Consider the following 24,810-nt stretch of genomic DNA (forward strand, 5'->3'; position numbering starts at 1 on the left):
AATCCCCTAGACCAGAGCATTGCTGAATAAGTAACTAAATTTGTTTAAATGGGGAACCTGCATAAGACCGAACCAGACTCCCTTAGTATAGGTGACAACCGAGTGACTGGGACAATGTATGAGGCCACTGGCAATGGGTCCAAGATCTAGCACTAATACACAAACAGACTTAGTAGAGCCCATTCTATATGGAGAGATACCTTGCTCAGCCTAGACATAGGGGTGTTGGGGGTGGAGAGGTTCCTTGATCCTGCCTCAATTAGATGAGGGGACAGACTTAGTATACTTCCTAGGGGAGTCCTTACCCTCTCTGAGGAGCAGATGAGAGGTGGGGGTGAGTGGGGGGAGCTGGAGGACAGTAGGGAGGAAGAACTGGGATTGGAATGTAAAAAAATAAAGTAATAAAAAATTTAAAAAGAGATCACTGAGTCTGCAAATAATTTTTATGAAAATAATCCACAGAAATTGATGGAGCATATGGGATCACACTGCACAGACAAACCTTAAAGGACTGAGGTGTTTTCATTTATTTTGTTTTGTTTCTCCTTCCACCTTTACGTGAGTTTAGAGTTCATCTCAGGTTGTCAGGCTTTGTGACAAGTATCTTACCTACTGAGCCATTTCATCATCCCAAGGTGTTTTTAAAAAAAAAAAACTATTACACAGAAAGTATCATAGTACCCGATTGCTACCCAGTGAACACATGATTTTTCATTCTATCTTTAAGCAAGCTGATGTTTTTCTCTATAAAAAAGGATTTATACTTGCTACACATAACAAGTAAAATGCCAATCTCTAAGTAAAAAGTGAATACTAGCAGTTACTCTTGAAATTGAGGCAGGAAGATAGAAGCCTGGGGTACAGAGTCAGTTCAAGACAATGCTGGACAAGCAAAACCCCACCAAAAAGTAGAAAAATTTTAAAAAGGGTTAAGATGGGGCTGGAGAGATGGCTCAGTGGTTAAGAGCATGTATGGCCTTGGAGAGAACCCAAGTTCAGTTCCCAGCACCTAACTAGACTCACAGCTCCTGTGACTCCATCTCTAGAGGGCCCAATGCCTCTTGGCTGCGCTCTTGTGTGTAAACCCACATTATGGTGCATGTGTTTATGTATGTAATTACATTTTGTTTGTGTCTGTGTGTCTACGCATTAGCTACATACACAAACACTTAGACTCAAGCATAAGGTAAGAATTAATAAAACAAAATCTGTAAAAAAAAAAATCAGAGAATATAGTGAAAATGCCCTGAGTCCCATCCCCAGTAATGTGTGGAAGAATTAGTAAATTCCAACACAGGACTAAAAAAAAAAAAAAAAAAACCAAAAACTGCTTCCTTCTTCCTACAATGCTCATGATCTGAATCTCTGAAACCTTTAAGGTTGTGTTTATTAGTGTTAAATAGCAAATGGAAATTAACATTGCAGATGGAATTAACCAACCCCAAATAAAAGAGTGAGTCCAGTGTGTCACAAAGATCTTTAAATGGTCAAAACCAGGGCAAAGACACTAAACCCGGGCAGTGTTGGCTTTAAGGTGGACAAAGGGACATGAATTCAGGAATGTGTGCCAAGTTCCAGAAACAAGTAAGACCGGAAGTGAATTTCCTTTAGAGCCTCCAGAGAGAAGACCACCCTACCCTTGCTTGACTTCAAACCCACAGAACCCAAAGACAAGACTCTGAGCTTTATGCAGCTCGTGTGTGTGTGTGTGTGTGTGTGTGTGTGTGTGTGTGTGTGTGTGTGTGTGTGTGTGTGTGGTTATTGGTTACAGCAGTCACAGCACAGGTGAGGTCTCATGCTAAAACAAAACAGATCATGCAACTTCAGAGCACACTGTCATTGAGACCACAGCAAGAAGCACCAGCAGGAGACAGCTGAGCAGTTCCTAAGATGTCCTAACTACCTTTGGGTACACACGTAATGGGCTGCATTTGAGCACAGATAAAGAATTAACTACTCTCATGGGGTCAACTGTGATCCACTCCATTCGTGGGTTGACATTGTAGAACCGCCTACCCCCAAATTTGAAACTATTTACTAATAGGAACTTTGAAAAGATGAGCTAAGAGGACTGACCTTGGTCTAAGACAACTGATGTGCTTATAAAATGAAGCTGCAAAGGCAGACAAATGTAGGAGGAGGAGGAGGAGGCCCAGGATAAACCCTTCCCATACAGCTCAGAAGCGGTGGTCCTACAGACGCATGCACTTTGCACTTCTGCCTCTACAACTTAAAACCAGAGTTCTGGTTGCTCAAACCCCTATCCCACTGCTGATAATGAAGGCACGGGGGAAAGGGTACAATTTGCAGTGGCACAAATAATTCTTGACGTCTCCGTGAGAGGCTCTGTCTCTGGGTGTCTGTGGATGAAGACGCTGATGGAGGCAAGACAATAAACCAGGCAGTTCGCAAAGTCCAGTGTCTGTTCAGAGCTATGGCAGTGTGCCAGCAGCTCGCTGCTCCCCCCACACCCCCGACATCCAGTGGCTGAGCAGGGGGCTAAGTAGGGAAAATCACTCAGGGAGAAGGAAGTGACACGGGAGAGAGAGACAGAGACAGAGAGAGAGAGAGAGACAGAGAGAGAGAGAGAGAGACAGAGAGACAGAGAGACAGAGAGACAGACAGAGACAGACAGAGAGAAACAGAGAGAGAGGAGAGAGAGAGACAGAGAGAGACAGAGAGAGACAGAGAGAGACAGAGAGACAGAGAGAAACAGAGAGAGGAGAGAGAGAGACAGAGAGAGACAGAGAGAGAGAGAGAGAGAGAGAGAGAGAGAGAGAGAGAGAGAGAGAGAGAGAGAGAGAGAGAGAGAGAGAGGATGGTAATAAGATTGAGGGACCGATGGGGAAAACAGGAAGAAGAAAATAAAACGATGAAAGATTAAGGAGAAAACAGGTTTGGCCCAACAAAGGACGACTCACATAGTTTTGAAACATGAGATAACACAAATATTATATCATCCAACAAATATCATCTCACAACCTTGGGCAATAACTGTAACTGCGGTGAGTACCAACAAGGTACTCATCTGAGGGTCTATGGACCCTCCTGTAAGTAATCCCTGTGCCCTCATTTTTTTTCTATACCGTCTAGGTCCTGGCTGTTTCATCTTAGTGTTCTCATTGCCAAAACTGAAGTTTTCATGTCATAAAAAGCTAGAAGTCAAAAGCCACAAAACACTTGCTCCAAGGAAATACAAACAAGCACCTTGGTTCTCAGACAGACAGCCTGGCCATGATACCACCAGCTCCCCCTCCTCCCCTCTCTTCTCTCCAAACTTCAAACCCACCCCAGATGCAACCCCCAGAAGCCAGCTGCTACCTTGTCTCTCCTCTGGTAACTGCGGTTTCAGATGGAGCTGGCCTGTCACGCCACTGGAAGGGACAGGTGAGGCACAGCAAGGTGTGCCAGCCTCAAGGAAACACTTTCCAGTCTCAACTTCCCCCCGTGGGGCGTGGCAGAGGATGAAGTCTGGGCGGGTGCCCCACAAGGGGAAGTCTGCGGGCCCTGAGGTTTCCGGAACTCACCACACAGCCGCCAGCAGGAAACCTCGGCCGAAACTGTAAAAGTTGGACTCGTTGCCTAGCGACGTGCTCATTTTTCAATTGCAAGGTGAACAGTGCAGGGGAGAAGTTAGTTCAGGTAGGCACGAAGTCACAATGAAGGACAACAGCGCCACCTCCTGGCAGATGCCGTATCAGCAGTTTCCCCGGAAATTTGCAATTGTCAAGGAGATCCCAGGAAAGGTTCCCCGCCCCGAGGTTTTGCCAAGTGTTACAAAGAAATAAGGACCTCGACCATGACCCGAATAGACCTAAAAGGAGCCGATGCAAAAGACGTTCTAGAAGTAGGTCGTAATATATTTAGTATGAAGTCTTAGAAACTCATTATGTGCGGGACCCTCGTGGGGAAAGGCCTGTGGGAAAATAGTTACCTACACTCCTTTGTCTAAAGCAGCAATATCTCAGACTCCTTGGGGGGGGAGGGTCGATATCAGATATCTTGCACATCAGATAGTCACATTACAATTCATAACAGTAGCGAAATTGTGATTATGAAGTAGCAACAAGATAACTATATGGTTGGGGTCACCACACCATGAGGGACGATGTTAAAGGATCGCAACATTAGGAAGATTGGGAGTGACTGGAAGCCCTCTTGATCTACAACTGAGTCTCAGGGGAGACTTATAATTCAACTGGTAGAAGTATTTCACCAAAAAGGGCCTTTTAAAGCCCTAAAACATGGTTAACCCTGGGGCACACTGCTTTGAAACTGTTCCAAAGATATTTAACATGGAGTGAGGTAAACGGTGCTTCCAACTTTGTCTGAAAGCACAGAGACACCACCCCCACCTCCACTTTACCCCCCACCCCAGCTGCTGAGAGAGACAGCAAAGCCTAGCCACGCCCCCACGCTTTACCTGAAAGACCTCCCTGGCAACAAGCGATCACCAGAGAGGCTCTGATGGAAGCTGTGGTGTGATCTGGAATCATCTGGAATTGCTGTAGCTGTGCCTGGCACCGTGAGACTCCTCAGGTACTGGGGAACAGTAGACACAATGACATTTAAGGAATGCCAGGCAAGGAAACTGTGGAACCTGGTTAGGAGTAGAATTTAACCTGGTGGTCTTGACGTCCCTTACCATACTGAGGAGTCTTGGGGACAACCGAGGGAAAGTTTTGTAAGAAAAACAAAGATATTCTACAATCACCTTAAGGTAGGGACATAAATGTGGGCTGTGTGACCTCATGGTAACACTGGGTTGGTGTAGCCTAGAGAATGTTGGTCATGAGTAAACGTCCATTTACGTGCTGTGCTAGTTTTATATCCTGTTAGCTCAGCTTGTATGATAGTTTTCTATTGCTGATTAAACAAATTGCACAAATGCAGTTGCTTGGCTAACAGGGTTATTACAGTTCTGCATGCCAAACAGTCAACAAAGGTCTCCTTGTGCTAAAGTAACTGACGGTATATATTCCTTTCTGGGGGACCTCAGGAAACACGTTTCCTTGCCTTTCCAGCATCTCCTGCTTACTGTAGTCATTGTCCACAGTAGAGTATCACTGCTGGATTTGCATCCAGCTCTGTCCGACTGTTCCCAGGGCTGAGGACCTGCCGTCAGACAGCTTGCTTCCCAGGTCTTTCTTCCACCATCAAAGCTAGCACAAGATTAACAGGTAGGGTCCTTTCACATTTTCAGGGCTATAGATCAAACCCAGGGCCTCACAGATGCTAGGAAGTGTTCTACCACTGAAGTACATTCCCAGTCCTTGTTTTCTTTTGGGAGAAAGCTGTTGGGTAGGCAGGGAGTTAGGGAATGAGAAGGGGAAGCAAATTCTCAAGGAGGCAGCTTAATACTTTCAAGACAGACATCTCAGTAAACAGCATTCAAACTGCTTATATACAAGGAACCAGATGAGCAGCTCAGGGCACTACTCTGTCCCTGAACCCTAAGCTTAAATAGGTGACAGCAATTATAAATATCTGTGCCTTCCTGGCCCAACACAAAAAGATCTAGAAAGGTAAAGTCCTCAGTAGTACTTCTGGTTAGCTATCAACTCCAGTCTCAAACACCCATCCCTAGGTTTGGGTTACACGGAACAGCCTGCAAGATTAAATCAACACAAGTAAAATGTGTTTATTTCTTCCTGTGTTGGCCTGAGGAGATGGAGTGTCACATGATTATGGTCAGAAGACAGATTTTATGCTCGCCTCAATAAAGCAAAGGCTTGTTACAGCTGTTCTTTGTACTTTCTCCATTCACCTATCTTGCCTTCTGGCAAGGAATTACTATCCTTTCCCTGGATTCTGATTTTCATTAAAACTTTTCTTAACCTTTTTACTGGTGTCCATTTTGTTCCTGTCTGAGAAGTGCTTGTGGAAGATGGCCCTAACCTTAGGCTGCCTCATCCAAAGACTGAGGTGGTTTTCTAATTATGGTGACAGAGTCTCACTGTGGGTGGTCTTCAAATCACTGGGAACTTATTGTGGCCTATTCTTGTAATCCTCCTGCTTCAGTATTCTGAGTTTTGGAGTTACAGGGAGCACAACTAAACTTGTCATATGTGTGTCTGCCTTTTCTTTCACTGTTATGCATATCATTCTGGGCAAAAAAAAAAAGTCTTAACAAAATGGTTCCATTCGCAAACATTCTTGGTGCCAAGACTGACGGCCTGAGTTCAGTCTCAGCTTCCACATGCGGAAGGAGAGAAACAAGTCCCACAGGTTGTTCTCTGTCCCCCAAATAAATGCCCCGCACACACACACACACACACACACACACACACACACACACACTTATGCAAATAAGAAAATAAACAAATGTAATTAACAGATTTTTAATTTAAAAGTTTAAAAAAATCAGAGTAATTCATATACCTTATCAAAGCATATTAGACAAACATAAGAAATGTCAACAAGAAGCAAAACTATGAAAACTTTACACATATGTGCAAACTGAACTACACATTCTTAAGTAACCATTGGATCATGGGTGAACAAAAACATTTTAAAATTCATAGAATCAAATGAAAATGAAAACACAGCTTACCAGGACCTTAGGGTACTGCAAAAGTATTTCTAAGAGGAAAGTTTACTTCTGTGGATGTTTGCGTGAAAAAAGAATCAGAGCTATCTCAAGCGATTAACCCAATAATGTTTCTAAAGTTCGCTTGGAAACAAGCCAAAAAAAATAAATAAATAGCAGGGAAGGTCAAGAGTGGGGGTGCAAATTTGGGGGAGCCACATGCCTGTAAAGCCAGCAATTGGGAGCCGGACACAGGAGGACCAAAAGTTCAGAGAATAGTTTTGTGTAACATCTTTTACTCTAGAACTCCCATAACATGTCTGTCTGCAAAAGTCTGGACCATTAACATTCCATCATGGACTGGAGAGGAATCAAAAGCCCCTAACCATCCCGGAGGATCTATAGGCAGTTAACAATTTCTGGAAGCGTGAGAGACCTTTTCTTCCTTGTTATACCCATTCAGTAAGGTGTCAGCGCTCCTTTAAGTCACCTCCCATCCCACTCCTGCCTGCAACCTAAATGACACTCACTGGGTACCCCCTACAAGACAAAGTAGGATCAGGGCTAATTAGGAAGAATTAATAGGGAATGAGAGAAGGCAATAGAGGTTCAATCAAAGCACATTATGTCTATCCAGAATTGTGAAAGTAATTTTCTAAAGAGCCTAAACATTTCCAGACCGGCATCTTTGTGGTTTAAGGGTCCTGGAGCACTCAGGTCTGCATCCTGAACGCTTCATTTCTGTGAACTCTTGGCTCAGATGTTAATGTAGCAGTGAAGCCTTTCCAGCCCCCTCCCCACTCCATCTTGGTACGCCCATCACTCTTAGCTCTTTCAGGACTCACTACCCCTAGACATACTCACAATTACTTGTTTATTTCTCCTCTCTGTCCCCTCACTCCATAGCACAGGATCTTGTCTGCTCACAGATGTATCCCTAAAATAATGTACAGCATGTAATAGCCACACAATATTTGTTCAAAGAATGGATAGTGTCAGCAATCCCTGGCTTATAGTTCCTTCTAGTGTAAGTAAGTGTACACTGCAGTTGTACAGTTTCCAAGCAATTGAATTGACTCTTTCTGATACAATGTTTCTAACTTAGAAGTACGTCTATTATGTATCTCATGAAATCCTTAGCCCACCTTACTATTTACAGTGTTCCATGTCTAACATAGCATAGCATGCTCATTACCAGTTTTGACTTCAGTGTATTTTTCCTTTCACCTTATTTTCTTATCAGTGTTTTTCCCTAATGTCCTATGTATGTATGTTCAATACACACACACACACACACACACACACACACACACACACACACACACGCATCCTTTTTAACCTTTCTAAGAAAGAGGGAATTCAATAATCCCAGGGAACTTCTAAAATTAAGCTTACTAAAATGTTACTTCTTACCAGGTGGTGGTAGCACACACCTTTAATCCCAGCACTGGAGAGGTAGAGGCAAGCAGATATCTGAGTTCGAGACCAGCCTGGTATAAAGGAGAGTTCCTGTACAGCCAGGGTTACATGGCGAAATCCTGTCGTTTTTCATGTCATTTATGTAAACATGGCATTAAACAATCCATCATGAAGTAAGAATCGTCTAATTCATGACAGGATCAGCATGAGCTCAGATCCTGAGTTCCTCTGGCTTCATCCTTGCAAGCAGACTACTGTGTCTGTGTCCCTCACATTCTTCTAGTGCAAGGCCGCATGAATAGGGAAGCAAGGATGTACAAAGAAGAAAGAGCATGTTTGAAATTGGGTCCTTTTCTTTGCAATTTTTGCCTTGGAATTGTAGCAGAGACTGCTCATCTCATCTTATCTAATCTGTTTTATATATATATATATATATATATATATGTATATGTATATATATATATGTGTGTGTGTGCGTGTATTTACACAATTCTCCCAGCCCTGTAATGATGTTGTCAATAGCACTTGCTTATAGACCATTAGCATCAAAGATGTGTACCCCTAGTCTAAAGCCAAAGGGCTCCCTAGTGGACCCTGTGTACTGGCTGGATGATACCTAGGACTGAAACCACATTTAAAGGTGACAGAGTCACAGCATGAAGGAAACTTTATTCCTGAGTAGCCACTGGAAGAACATGCCTGGGGAAAGTCACCCAACCGAACACACTGGCAAGAAAAAACTGTAACATTAAGCCACTGGAATTCAAGGCAGTTATTCCAGCAGCTGGCATTAATTACTCTGAGGAAAGCCATCCTATAAACATTTCAGAAACACATTTTCCATACAAGTAGAGGGAAATAGGATAAGCTGCAATAAAGATAAAATTTAGTGAGCTATATGTAAATTATGAGGAAGATATAAAGATTGATTCAATGCTCGACCATGGAGGAGAAGGAGGAGGAGGAGGAAAAGAAAAGGGAAGACAGAAGTGATGAAGAGAGAAGGGGAAGGAATATATGAAAGTAAGTGTCCATTAAAAGTCTTTGAAATTTCATAGATTTCAATGACGATAGCACAATGGCAGTTGCTGACTCTGTGTCATGTAGGGAAGAGGGAGCAGCCTAAGAAAAGAGAGACAGTTACATGAAGAAGTGACTAGTGATGTGGGAGATGCCCCCCTTTTCTTTAGTTTACAGGGTTAGCATATGTGTGTGCAGGTGCATCTTGAGGCCAGAAGGTACTGGATCCCTTGGAGCTGGAGATACAGGACATTGTGGGCTGATAAACATGGGTGCTAGGGTTCTAACTCTGGCCTTTATGGCTGAGCAGCAAACTATATTAACAACTGAGCCTTTAACTCCCATCCCATGGGAGATGCATTCTTGTTTTCCATTTTGATAAATGAGTGAGTCTATATTGTTTACTTTAAATAATAAATGGAATGTACCTTGAAATGAGAAGGGTGTAGTGATTAATTCATGCTACATAGAAGCTTCCTACTACCATGTGTCAAAGTACACAGCTCTCATAATTAAATTGCTTTATTTTCCATTTATATGAAGACAAGCCTGTGTTTTGCCAATTTTACTGCCGTAATTACTGAGAAAAGTATATTGTGCTGACAAACATTTTTTTAAATGGGTAGCTTTAAGCTATGCCTGCATCCCTAGAACTTGGAAGGTCAACATGGGGAGATAGAGTTCCAGGATAGCTAGACACAGTAGTACACTCCTTTAATTACACTACTAGATGTTGTGGTATATTTTGGTTGTACTCTGACACTCCTAAGACTTGCCAATAAAGTTAAGCCTTGAATCGGGGTCAGAACCAGCAATTCGCTGACCAGAAATGGTCACAGAGAAGACAGAAATTTAGATGTAGAAGATGCTCAGGAAGGAAAAGGTAGGGACTTGAGTTTGTTGCTTCCTTTTGGTTCTGGGACAAGGGAAAAGACCTGTTTCTTGCAGGTTTCTGAACAAAAATCAAAGCTATCAGGTTTTTATCGCATCCTTTGACTCCAAAGTCATTTACTGATAAATAGAATGATGGAGACTTAATATAAAGATACATATAGTGGCTGAGGCAGAGCCAGTCCACAGGACAGGAAGCTTTGCCAGGTTGAGTGGCCAGAAGGCACTGACTGCAGGGCTGTGGGGCTCCAGAAAACATTAAAGTATCAGTAGCTTCATGTGCAGCTGCTAAGCTGACAGAAAAATACCATTTTGTGCTCCAAGTCATGGCATGACCACATGGACAAAAACGTCATGCCAGCTTGGAACTGTGCAATCACTGCTTGGGCCTTGCCAAGAGCCACTCAGGGAACTCTGGAAAAGGCTCATGCTTGGAAATAATGGAAGGGACTTCAGCCCGCTGCTGGTGGCACTGTTGCTGCAGACAAACTGAGAAGTCAGCAAATTTGGGGAGGCACTTGGGAAGTCCTTAAGGAGAGAGTTAAATAACATTAAAAGAAAAAATCTTTCCCATGTTAAGAATCGGAAATATCAAAATGTAGGAAGTTAGGACTCTGTATCGTGCTACTATGGATGGCCTGCAAATGGAAAAAATAAAGGAGAGGATAAACCACTTAGCTGAGATTGACATAATGCCAATTGCAAATGCTACCAGTTTGGAAATTCATATATTGTATTTAAGAAGTGATTTTATAACTATGCAAAATAGGAAAATGATCAATTAGATACAAACCTTAGAAAGACTTACTATTGAGAAAAACTTACTAATGAAACTAATAAAAATTGACAAGCCATAGAAGGCCCCACTACTGATGAGATAGCAGCTTTAGAAATACTATTGATAAGCATTAGAAAGACTTACTAGTGAAAATAAGAAAAATTTGACTAAGAATATACAAGCCTTAGAAATACCTACTAATGACAGTGCTTCTTATCCCGGCAGGAGCCAGGCACCCCAGATCCCAGGTCTTCTCTTCCACCAACGAAACCAGGGACCAGCAGGTCCAGGTAAATAAGGCACCACATACAGACCTGCCTTCCAGTGCCTGGGGACTGCCTACTGACTGCCAAAGAGCCTCCCATCCTGGCGGGAGCCAAGCACCCCAGATCCCAGGTCTTCTCCTCAACCAGCAGGACCAGGAGACCAGAAGGGAGACTATGCGCCCCAGATTCCTGGGCTTCTTCTCCACCCAGGGGACCAGGACTAGGGCCAGGAATAGAAGAACTACCAGTGTTTTGGACTTGCTTGCATCCCACTGAAAGGGAACTCTGGTCCCCTAACCACCAGACCAGTAAGGGCCTCTTTCTGCACCTACTAAAAGAAGATATGGGAAAGAGACAAAACAAAAACACACTCAGCAACAGAAAAACAAATATAACACTGCCAGATTCTAGAGACTCCACATCAGCAAAACTCCAACATTCCAATGCAAATTAATCAAAAGAGAATGACCTTAAAAACAACTTCATGAAAATGATAGAGGCCCTAAAAGAGGATATAGGATAATACCTCAAAAAAATGGAAGAAAAAACAAACCAAAAAATGCAAGAAATGGAAGAACAAACCAATACACTCATAAAATGCAACAAATGGACAAAAACACAAAGCAAAAATTGCAAGAAACAATTCAAACAGTGCAAGGGTTGAAAACTGAAATAGAGACAATAAAAAAAATACAACCTGAAGGAAGGCTGGAAATAGAAAAGCTGGGCAAACGGTCAAGTACTACAGATACAAGCATTACCAACAGAATACAAGAGATAGAAGAGAGAATCTCAGGTGTTGAAGATACACTAGGAGAAATTGACTCATCAACCAAAGAAATCCCTAGTCCAACAAATCCCTAACACAAAACATCCAGGAAATATGGGACACCATGAAAAGACCAAACCTAAGAATAATAGGTATAGAAGAAGGTGAAGAAAACCACCTCAACGGGGCAGGAAACATATTCAACAAAATCATAGAAGAAAACTTCCCCAACCTAAAGGAAGGCATGCCAATGAAGGTACAAGAAGCTTACAGAACACCAAATAGAGTGGACCACAAAAAACGTCCCCTTGCCACATAATAATCAAGACCCCAAATATACAGAATAAAGAAAGAATATTAAGAGCAGCTAAGGAAAAAGGCCAAGTAACATATGAAGGCAAACCTATCAGAATTTGACTTCTCCATGGAAACTCTGAAAGCCAGAAGGTCCTGGATAGATATTCTACCAACAATAAGAGACCATGGATGTCAATCCAGACTACTATACCTGGAAAAGCTCTCAATCACTATAGATGGAGAAAACAAGATATTCCATGACAAAACTAGATTCAAGCAATACATATCCACTAATCCAGCCCTACAGAAAGTTCTGGAAGGAAAACTCCAACCCAAGGAAGTTAACTACAACCAGAAAAACATAGGCATTAGAGAATCCCACTTTAACAACAGCCAAAAGAACAAAGGGGTGGAATTCCACACATAATTCCAACAGCAACAACAACCATTCCAAATCAAATAAGACTAAGCAATCAATGGTCATCAATATCCCTCAATATTAATGGCCTTAACTCACCCATAAAAAGACACAGGCTAACAGAATGGATCTGAAGACAAAACCCATCCTTCTGCTGCATACAAGAAACATACCTGACCCTCAAAGACAGACATTACCTGAGAGTTAAAGGTTGGGAAAAGATTTTCCAATCAAATGGACCCAAGAAACAAGCGGGGTAGCAATCCTAATATCTAACAAATTAGACTTTAAAATAAAATCAATCAAAAGAGATGAAGGAGGTCGTTACATACCAATCACAAGAGAAATCCACCAAGATGAAGTTTCAATTCTGAACATCTGTGCCCCAAATACAAAGGCATCCATGTTCGTAAAAGAAACATTACTAAAACTCAAATCACATATAAAGCCCCACACATTTATAGTGGGAGACTTCAACACCCCACTCTCACCACTAGACAGGAATACCAGACAGAAACTTAACAAAGAAGCAAAGGGTCTAATAGAAGAAATAACCCAATTGGGATTAACAGATATCTATAGAACATTCCATCCACATAAAAAAAGAATATACCTTCTTCTCACCACCACATGGAACATTCTGAAAAATTAACCACATACTTGACAACATATCAAACCTCAGCAGCTACAAAAATGTTGGAATAACTCCATGCATCTTATCAGACCACCATGTGTTAAAATTAGAATTCAACAACAGCACAAATTACAGAAACCCTACATACTCATAGAAATTGAATAATGCACAACTGCACCATTCCTGGGTCAAAGAAGAAATAAAAAAAGAAATTAAAGAATCCCTAAAATTCAATGAGAATGAAGAAACAACAACCCAAACGTATGGGATATTTTTAAAGCAATGCTACGAGGGAATTTCATAGCACTAAGTGTCCACATGAAGAAACTGGAGAATAGTTACACTAGAGAATTAATAACACAGCTGAAAGCTCTAGAACACAAAGAAGCAAACTCTCCCAGGAGGAGTAGATGCCAGGACATAATCAAACTGAGGGCTGAAATCAATAAAGTAATAACTAGGAAAACAATACAAAGAATCAATGCAATGAAGAGTTGGTTCTTTGAGAAAATCAACAAGATGGACAAACCTTTGTCCAAACTTAACAAACAGCAGAGTGTGAACATGCAAATTAACAAAATCAGAAATGAAAAGGGGGACATAACAACAGACTCTGAGGAAATTCAGAGAATCATCAGATCATACTTTGAAAACCTGTACTCCACAAAATTTGAAAATTTAAAGGAAATGCACAATTTTCTGGATAGCTATCACTTTCCAAAATTAAATCAAGAACAGATAAGCAATTTTCATAGACTTATAACCCCTATGGAAATAGAAGCAGTCATCAAAAGTCTTCAACCAAAAAAAGCCCAGGTCCAGATGGCCTCAGTGCAGAATTCTACCACAAATTCAAAGAACAGCTAATACCAATTCTTCTCAAAGTATTCCATGCAATAGAAGCAGAAGGGTCTTTGCCAAACTCTTTCTACGAGGCTTCAGTAACCTTATTCCCCAAGCTACACAAAGACATAACTAAGAAAGAGAACTTCAGACCAATATCCCTCATGAACATTGATGCAAAAATAGTCAATAAAATACTGGCAAATTGGATCCAAGAATATATCAAAACAATCATTCACCATGATCAAGTAGGTTTCATCCCAGGGATGCAGGGATGGTTCAACATACAAAAATCCACCATATAAACAAGCTGAAAAACAAAAGTCACATCATCATCTCACTAGATCCTGAAAAAGCCTTTGACAAAATCCAACACCCCTTCATGATAAAGGTCTTGGAGAGATCTGGGATAACAGGAACATACCTAAACATAATAAAAGCTATATACAGCAAACCAACAGCCAGCATCAAACTAAATGGACAGAAACTCAATGCAATTCTGCTAAAATCAGGAACAAGACAAGGCTGTCCACTCTCTACATACCTTTTCAATATTGTACTTGAAGTTCTAGCTAGAGCCATAAGACAACAAGAGGAGATCAAGGGGATACAAATTGGAAAGGAAGAGGTCAAACTTTCACTATTTGCAGATGATATGATAGTTTACATAAATGACCCAAAGAACTCTTCCAGGGAACTCTTACAGCTGGTTAACACCTTCAGCGAAGAGGCAGGCTACAAGATCAACTCAAGAAAATCAGTAGCCCTACTATATGCAGATGATAAAAGGGCTGAGAAAAAAATCAAAGAAACATCACACTTTAAAATTGCCACAAACAACATAAAATACCTTGGGGTAATGCTAACCAAGTGAAAGAGCTGTATCACAAGAACTTTGAGTCTTTAAAGAAAGAAATTAAAGAATCCCTCAGAAAATGGAAAGATCTCTCATGCTCTTGGGTAGGTAGGATCAATATAGTAAAATTGGCAATCCTGCCAAAAGCAATCTACAGATTCAATGTAATCCCAATTAAAATACCAGCACAATTCTTCACAGACCTTTAAAGAACAATAATCAATTTTGTATGGAAAAGCAAAAGACCCAGGATAGGCAAAACAACCTTACTCAACAATGCAACATCTGGAGGCATCACCATCCCGACCTCAAGCTGTATTATAGAGCTGTAGTCCTGAAAACAATTTGGTATGGGCACAAAAATAGACAGGTAAACCAATGGAATTGAATTGAACACCCAGATATTAACCCATACATGCATGAACATCTGATCTTCGACAAAGAAGCTAAAAAATACAATGGAAAAAAGAAAGTATCTTTAACAAATGGTGCTGGCATAACTGGATACTGGCATGTAGAAGAATGTGGATAGATCCATGTCTATCGCCATGCACAAAACTTAAGTCCAAATGGGTCAAAGACCTCAAGATAAATACAGCCACACCGATCCTCTTAGAATAGAAAGTGGGTGGGTGGTACCCTTGAACGAAAAATTCCACAAGTTTGGCAAGATCCAGCAACAGCAATATTGGAAGCTGGTCCTTAGTTACAACAGAAAACATGGTGGAGAGAGGAAGCTCGGATCACAGAACAATGAGGTACAGGTAAAGATACTGAAATTTCCAAGATCAGCTTCACAGTGAAGACCAGTGTGCTGATTTGCAAAGACAGTTTACATTTTATGATCACACCTGGCCTCTATGTCATCTAATAGCTTTGAATGCTTGGGACATGGTTGAATCAGGAAAGAAGACTGAGTCATTTGCTGTAAAAGAGAAGCTTTCACTGATTTTTACAAGGTTTGACATTGGCTGTAAATAGAATGGTATCAGTTCCAGAAGTTACACAAATATTAATCGAATCTTTGGCTTTTGAAAATGCTAATTTCTAATGCAAAAGAGTGGCCATGTGTTTAAAGGGAAAGTCAGTAGTACCCATAGATGAATGGCCCCAAATACAGCTGACACTGGATCTCACACTTATGACAACACTTGGATAGGAGAAATGATTTCAAAAAAATTCAAGAAAAATCAAAATGTGAGATGTTTTAATTGTGTGAAACAAGATTATTTGAAAATGGATTGTAGGCAAGGTTTTCCTAGAAACAATGTTTTTTTTTCTAGAGATAATCCCAACAGTAGGTGCCAGAATGCAGAAGATAACAGAGGCCAGCATTGGCCAAAGAATGCAGATCAGTAAGGGACAAGCAAGGTAAGGCTTTGCCATGTAGAAACACATTAGGGGGCATCTCATGGGCCCTAATATCAAATTTTGTTCAATCATTCCTTGTCAGTGTCAGAGAAACTCCTCCAGACAACAATTAAAAGACTGAATACCTGTTGCCAAAAACCACACTGCTTTGAATGTCATCAAAGACAGAACAACTGCAACAGATTGAACAAAAAGTTTAGGAGAGACCAGAAAACAAGTATTGTGGCAAGCTGCTATAAATGATCATGGAACAAGGGTAAAAATACAAATAAATAGCATCAATATTGAGAGTTTGGTAGAAACAGATGTAATGATAATTTCACCAAAATCTTTTTTGTCTTTCCAGGAAAATGAAAGTATCCAACTAAGGAAGCTGAAGACCACTGGATAAATGGGACATCAGAAAAGGAGAGCAAATCATAAAGAGAAATGTCCCAAGAAAGAGTAATTGGACTAATGGTATAGCATATGAAAGACCCCCAGAGTGGGGAGACCCTCACTCAAGTCTCGGGATAAGTTGACGCCCCAATAATTCAAGAGAGACGGTTCTTGCTGCAAGCACACGAGATTTATTTGGGGAACCAGTGCACTGGGGCCGAGCTCATGACCCTCGCAGGGGCAGAGGAAATGGTAGCTGCAGTAGGGGATTTTTAAAAGGGAAAAACCGAATCGGGGAGTTAGGCAAACATCATAAAGGATGAGAAGTTAAATGATAGCTTATGTCTTAACAGGAAGGTTATCTCAAGCAAGCATTCTTTGGGCATTGTACAGTTAAACATTGAACAGGAATGTGGTGAGCTAGTTCCTGGATCAGGGAGGGTTATCTTTTAAGTTTATCTTGAGGTGTCCCGTTTCCCAGGAGAGGGCAGAATGGCAAGTCACTCTGTGATGGGCTAATCATTAGAGGTCTAAAAATGTTGAGTTGGGATCTCTCACATACATCCAACAGAGTAGAATTTCATAAATCTTCCCAAGTATTTATTTCTGCTATTCTCTACCAACATAAAGGCAAGTGGTCTTTTTTGGTACTAATTAAATTAAAAATCAAAGCTGGTTTGGGGGTTGGAGTACAGTATTCTTCTCTCTAAACTAAAACATGCTCGTTAAGGGGAAAAATTTGCTACAAGCTGCAAGATCACAAAGTAATTATACAGCCAGTGTATCATGAGATAACTCAGAAGAATTAAGAATTCTTCTGATAGATTAAACCAATACAAAAGTTGTATTTGGCGTTATAGTCTTGTGAATGAAGTGGCTGTTTCTTGCTGTAAATTCTTCCTGTAGCTTATTTCTTTCTGCAACAAACTTGAGATTTACTTCCCACAGTTTATCACTATATGATAATTTACTCCCATGCATTTGGAGTTCAGTGATTACACTCCCCAGCTATGTGTAAAACCTGTTCTCCATTAACAGGTCCTAGTTTACTGATTATATTCCTCAGCTATCTGTGAGACCTGTTTCCCACTATCAGGTCCTTGTTCCCCTCTCCATTGCAATTGCAGAGATCTGCTTTCCTGCAATAACGTCTATTGACAGATATTTGGTCAGTGTTTAGGGCCCAGGCAAAAGTATCCCATCTAAGACATTCCCAAATATCCAAGAACATAGAATTGCTACATACCCAAAGTTTTTGATTCGTAACTACCTAGATGTATAGAAAAAAAAGAAGCATTCCCTGGTTTTATCTCACTGGCAGATAGAGAAGCGATAATCCAAACTAATCCTGCACTAAAAGATTCTCAAACTTCTTGTTTTATTAAATTGATTTTAGCTCAGAGATTTACTGCTCCCTCCTGCTTCCCCTGAGAAGATAAAGACAAAGGTAATCAGCCCCTTTGTTCATCCTCAGGAAAAAGTAAACTTTCCTGAAGTTTTGTGTTGCCACTGAGGCCAGAGCACTGGAAGGTGCCAGGTTTTGTTTCTTATGCAAAATAAACTTAGACCCTCTTTTTGACCTACAGTCCTAAGCAACTGGTGCTAAAAGTTTCTCCTAGCAGTTTTAGTTTATTGCTCTGTACCCCCAAGACCTGAGAACAGAGAAATAGAGGAAAAAGAAGGGAAAGTAAAAGAAGAATAAAGGAACACTCAGAGGAGCAATTGTGTGTAAGCCAATTCCTTTTTCCCTCAGATTTTAGTTCCTTCATTTATTTGTAGTTCCTTCTTTTCAACCCTGAGCAAAAATTTTGGAAGCCGGTCTTAAAAAGTTTTTGATACAAAATCTTTGTCTTATGTCAGAAGAGCCACCTGGTATGGGACAGAAGACAACTAAAATTAAGGGACTATTATATGGCCATTTATTTAATAATATTTTAGTTTCATTTCGATTCTTTAAATCTTAAAGTATAAATATCTCTAAATTTGTGTGTATATATATTTCCTGTTTAACAGTCATATAGAATAGTAACTAATTCTCGAAATAGGCTTCCCCTAGCTTCCTTAAGTGATTTTGGGCTTGAGTCTGAAGCAGGTAATTAAGAAGTAAGTTTGTGTACCCCAGATACATTTAATAAACTGTGATGCTTTAACCTCTCTGAGATCTGCTGCATAAGACATTTAAAATGTCTTAAGTTTTCTGCTGTAAACCACAACCATTCCTAAAAGTACTACCTTTGAAGTTTCCAAAAACATGATGGAGTCCCACAACGATAAGTCCACCTGGATTGTGGTAATGCCACTAAGCTCACAAACACTGCCCGAAAATCATCTTAGGACTACAAACTGCTCTTGACATCTTCAAAGTGATAAGCCAAGATGATCCAGCCTCACAGACTAGTCTAGCAAGGACTTCAAATAAACCCTGCACTTTCCCATTACACAGAGACTGGACAACAATGATACAGCTAGCTCTACCAGGACTTGACTATTACCTCAATTTTCTCAGAGCCCCCTAAAGATGGTATCACACCCAGAAAGCAGGAAATGATTTTAAGAACATACCATCCATATTCCCGAGATGTGGATGGCTTCGGTTGTTTTGGGGACTATGGATGTTAGTTATTATTTAAGGGTTGGTTGCAAATCAAGTAGGAAGGAAGCTAAACAAGGGGGGTTGGATTCAAGGATCCCTTTTTTAAAAGGGGGAATATGGGAATGGTAGGATAAAAGAGTAGATTATTAAATCTACTTTTAGACTGAAAAGCAACTATTAGTCTCAAATATTTTACATTGGCAGGGATTTTTATATTGATTTTTAATATTTATAATTTAAAGTTATTTTTGTTGTAACATAATATATATGTATATATATATGTTTCTACTTTTGTTTAAGGTGTCTATGCGACTCATTTAAAGATGTAATGTATAATTTTAAAATACAGGTTAGTAGTTAGTCATCTATAATAATCAAATTTAGAGTCATTTTAAGTATATTTTCCACATTGAGTAGAGATATAATTTACATAGATAGGTGGTCTTCAAACACTTTAGAAACCTACAGAATTTGGCATTTAAGATGTTTTAATAACCTAAATCATTTCATGATTGTGAGACATGTCTGCTCCTGGTAGCACGAATTTACTTCACAAAAGGATGATGGGCATCAAAGAACCTCCACATGGAGTTTTGTTTGCTTTCAATGTGGCACAGCGAGCCATTTGGGCAAGAAACTGCCCTTGCCTCAACAGCTGACAGTATACTGTGCAAATTGGACAAGAGGAGCACAAAAGAACATGACTGCTGAACTTTGCCAAGGCAAGGTAGGCCAGTCCTTCAGAATTTCCTTCTTCACAGAAAAGTCTTTCAGGCCTGTAGGCTGAAGATAGACATCCCAATGTTGTGGAGGAACCTTGGGTAACTGTCCAGGCATCCAACTGTCTCTGTCATTTCTAAGTTTTGGAAGTTGTTTGCTCTGCACTTTGTGTTTACTCAAGTAATGCTATATCCTGCTTGGGTCTTTGATGGGGTTGAAGATTACATAGCTATAGTTACATTTTTCCTTGTTTCTAAATTCAGAAAAGAAACTCTTGAGTACATCCAGGTAATTTGTGTAAGGTTGAAAGACATAAAAGCTTAAGTTGGTTACCTAAGAAGATGTTTTAAGCTAAAAAAAAATTTTCCTAGGATGGTAATACAAGTTTTGATAGAATGTGGTTTAGGTATAAAATTTTGAACCTACTAAGATAGCATAGGCTGTAGAGAGCTGCGATGTGCCGCACCCTTAAGATGGCGCTGGCTTCTGCCTTCTGCTAGCCCGACAGCAAGTGCTCTCTGTGATAAACAACTCCTTAAGAGCCCCACCTGTATTTGGTTAAGGCTGGATATCAGGATTGCTTCCGCGTATGTGGACCTATCTGCATGTTCCATGTGGCATACTGGGGTTGGCCGCCCAAGGGCTTTTAAGGTGTGGGTTGGCACTCCCCAGGGTCAGAAGATTGTTCAAGGTTCCTAAATAAACTGCTTAAAGAAGAGTCCGAGCGTTGCATCTTCCTTGCTGGTCGAGGTGGTCGCGACAATAGGCAATGCAATACTTTCTCCAAAGTCCCAAATACTTATGAACATTGTGAATGTAATTCTTACTTGATAGTTGTCCTTATTGTTTGTAGTTTTACTGTATTAGAATTAAAACCTTCCCTTTTATTAGACAATACCTAATAATTATTCTTATTCTATATAATTTTACTGTGTTAGAGTTAAAACCTTTCCTTTTTATATGGAGAAATGTAGTAAGATATTTTGACCACACTCTGACACTCCTGAGACTTGCCAATAAAGTTAAATCTTGAATCAGGAACTAGCAATTAGCTGACTGGAATTGGTCATAGAAAAGCCAGCAATTTGGATATAGAAGACACACAAGAAGGAGAACATGGGGACTTGAGTTTGGTGCTTTCTTTTGGTTGGGAACAAGAGAAGAGACCTGTCTCTTGCAATATCTCTGGCTAAAAATCATGGTCAGCTAATTGCTATCTAACCTCTCTGAGACAGCAGGTTTTCACCTCATCCTTTGACTCCCAAGTCTTATTGATACATAGAACAACAGAGACTCAATTTAAGCCTATATATAGAGGTTACTGCAGAGCCATGCCATGGGACCACAAGCCCCACCAGGCCAGATGGGCACTGACTTCAGGGATATGGGGCCACAGGTGATAATTAAAGTATCAATAGATCTATATGCAGCCGCTAAGCCCATAGAAAAGCATCAACTGGGAGTCAGAGCCAGGTACATCTCTGAGTTCAAGGCCAGCCTGGTCTACATAAAGAGTTACAAAATAGAGAAACTCTTTCCTCAAAAGAGAGAGAATTCAAGATTAGCCTTGGGTACATAACAACTTTGAGATCATGCTGACTATACAAGAGCCTGTTCAAAACAACAAAGGAACAAATAAATAAATAAACAGTATCTGAGTTGGTCTTGAACTCTTTTGGGGGAGGGAGAAGGGGGTTTCGAGACAGGGTTTCTCTGTATTGTTTTGGAGGCTGTCGTGTAACTCGTGCTGTAGACCAGGCTGTCCTCAAACTCAGAGATCTGCCTGCCTCTGCCTCCCAAATTCAGGGATTAAAGGCGTGCGCCACCAACGCCCGGCTGGCCTTGAACTCTTAATCCTCCCACTTCTATCTCCCTACAGCTGGGATTACCGTCCTGAGACATCACGCCTTGTTTGCTTCCGTTTTCATCTTCCTTTTCATTCCACACAGCTCCTTAAACTTTTCAGAGTTCAGATAGATTTCTATCAGCCCTAAGTGAGTGTATCCCACATTTTAAAAGCAAGGTAGAGCTAAGATTCATACTGGAGGTCTGATGAAGTCTTTTCAATAACCCCATCAACACGTGGAACCAAGTTTCCTTTGTCTCTCCCCAGATGCTAAGAATATTTACTGAAGCACAAATCACTCAACCTAGATGGTGATGATCCTTCTATTGAGGCATGGATTTAGGCTCACTTATCGATGTCACCACACAACTAATTGACAATAGTAAAACACTCCTACTACTACTACAGACTAGAACAACAAGGGTACAGGACTTCGAAGAATCAAGCTGAATGGACCGGGGAAGCCTTCTCCCTGAGGCCTGGCTCTCATAGTGTTACCATCTTGCCAGTTAAAGATTTAAAAGGCAGGAAAATACTGAGCATGGCAGGTACAGGGAAAGTCGCAAACACAGCAAACAGGAGCAGGCAGGTAAAGAGGGGCTTTTATTGGAGATGGGGAAGCACACAACAGACACACACAATGAAACCCTCCCTCCACACAGTAGAGGGGAAGCCCAGACTCTCATTGAGGGCTTTTTGTTCTTTTAATTTTGCTGTTGGGCTTTGAAGTCTTTGGAGGGTCTTCCTCCTCTAATTTAGGTGTGGTCAGTTTGAGGAGAGACAGAATGGCTGAATGGGACTCACCCCTCATCAAAAAAGTTTCTTTTTGCCGCAGATAGACTATTATAGAGACACACATGACCAAAATGAAGAGACTGTGTGACTGCGGGCTGCCCAAACCCAGCTGATACATCACAATACAGTCTTACAGCCACTGCTCAGGAAACTGCAGAAGAGTCCGCAAGAATGTAAAAGCCAGAGGCCGGGGGTTGTCCTCTGTTAGACAGTGCTCCAAGATATGTCATGGAACCTGTAACCATAAAATCACTACAATACGCTTGCTTGAACAAACTCACACAATTGCAAAACAAATTGACGAGCCACAGTGCGTTGGGGGGGGGTTGTTAAAGTTTGTCCTTGTTAGGGCTCTCGTTGCAAAGCCTGACAGTTCTATCCCTAGGATCACATAGTAGAGAGAATACAATCAACTGTATTCTCTGCCCCGCCCCCTACACATGCACTGTGGCATGTGTACCCACATAAACACACAATAAATAGGTTTTTCTTTTGTTGTTTTTGCTTCTGGTTGCTTTTAACAAAACCAAGGGTCCACTGACATTTGTCATGGCTCAGCAGGTAAGGGTAAGCCTGAAGACCAGAGTTCAATCCCTAGGACCCACGTGAGCAAAGAGGAACAATCCTCTTAACTGCCGCATGCAAGTTTACAAATACACGTTTAAAAAGTCTTCTTTTTGATAGTGATTGTCTGGAGACTTGGTCAAGATTAGGCCTGTTTACATCCTAAGGATGGTAGGTAGTTGGGGAAGAAAAAAATTCTTTAGTCTCATTAATGGCAAGTTGCCAGAGACCAACTCTTAACACCCTAATGAAACTCAATCACACACACACACACACAGAGTGGATTCTAAGAGGAAGGGGATCAGGATTGAAAACAAGGGAAAATAACATAGGCAAATGTAAAATACACTTACTAAAAAAACACTCAGTCTTACTATATTCTAGCTATAAGTACTTCACACACATCACACACGACTACATGAAGCCAGTTATTTGTCCCTTGTATTCAGCCCAGAGAAGTCAGAGTTTCCAGGATAGTTAGCAGCTAGCCTGGTTGAAGCCTTGAGAGACATTATCCCCTTTCACGCCAGATTGTGGAGCAAGCTAGCTATTGGATGTGTAGACGCTGAGACAGAACCTGGAAAGCACTGTTCTGCTGGTGAGGACAAGAGAATGCAGACACTGTAGGGGAGGTTAACAGCGAGTTCAAGGTGTAGAAACCCTGCTTTTAGGCCCATTAAGGCTACCAGCTCCTAAGCTGCCACAGAGCTGGGTGAGGGAAAAGTGAAGGAAGGACTGCTACATTTAGCTGTCACTGTCCTTCAGAGTGAAGCAGGTAATTAGTAGGACTGTGCCATCCATCACTCAGTTCACAGAAAACACTCATGTGGGACAGATCACTTTCTCTACCCACTAAAAACTGTTTGGACATGCTCTACATGTGTACATCTTCATACTCTATGCCCTCCCAAAACATGTGAATTATTTACTCCTCCCCCTTGCTGTCAGGTTTTCAAGCTCTGCTTGTGGCCGCCTCATCTCCCATCTCTCTTACTGGCTCTGTGACCCACCTGGATACATCCTAAGAAACGATCTGATCCACTGGAGTACACAGAAAAGCAAATCGTTCCTTATGTAACATCACAGATATCCTCAAGAGGGAAATATTTAGTGGGGAACTTTTGTCACTATCACTCAATATAAATGCAGCCTTGGAACTATTTACCTTGTCTGAGGACAGCCCAAGAATGACAAGGCAGGAGGCTAGGCACTGTCCCACTTTGAGAAGGCTATGGGCATTCAGGGTACAAGGTGTTCAGACTCATCCCTAAATGAATAGCCAGAGACAACTGTTTACACATAGGACATGGTTTGGTGTCAAAAAACCTCAGGTATAAAGTTAGGAGTATTTCATAGATCTACAGAAAATTAACATAGATCTGAAACTGTCCACCTCATGGCTATCCAGCTGCTGCTCTGATGGGTGGCCAGGAAATTCAGCCTTCGACACCTTATCCTACCCACTCCCTACCAGAAATGAACTTATCTCTAGGTTGCATATTTCAAAGACACCCAGTGCCTATGGCCTCAAACGCATGACGAAACATATGAAATACTGACTCATCTGTGTTTGGCTCAACATTTAACAGTAACCAATGACCTGGAAAGAAAGAAATATGGTTAAGACGACAAGCTTTTCTTCCAGAGTTCGTTTCATTTCTAGCACCCACAGGACACTCACAACCATCTGTAACTCCTTCACTTCCAGGAGATCCAATACTCTCTGGCCTCTAAGAGCACCAGGCACTCACTTGGCACACTGACATACACACTTACAAAAGAAAGGAAGAAAAAAAAAAAAAAAGACAGGAAAATACACACTA

The 24,810-nt window shown here is 41.1% G+C and overlaps 1 protein-coding gene across 1 annotated transcript in view; it reads right to left on the reverse strand.

Annotated features, from left to right (window-relative positions):
- The window catches only part of Styk1 (serine/threonine/tyrosine kinase 1), a 45,755-nt gene extending 42,201 nt beyond the window's left edge, over positions 1-3,554 (reverse strand). The window contains exon 1 of the mRNA XM_005072859.4: positions 3,322-3,554. The gene's annotated coding sequence lies outside the window, so the exon portion shown is untranslated. The remainder of the gene's footprint in view (positions 1-3,321) is intronic.
- Positions 3,555-24,810: the final 21,256 nt, after the last annotated feature.

The sequence above is a fragment of the Mesocricetus auratus genome, unplaced genomic scaffold (genome assembly GCF_017639785.1).
Source record: "Mesocricetus auratus isolate SY011 unplaced genomic scaffold, BCM_Maur_2.0 Super-Scaffold_100001, whole genome shotgun sequence".
In the NCBI taxonomy this organism is placed as follows: domain Eukaryota; kingdom Metazoa; phylum Chordata; class Mammalia; order Rodentia; family Cricetidae; genus Mesocricetus; species Mesocricetus auratus.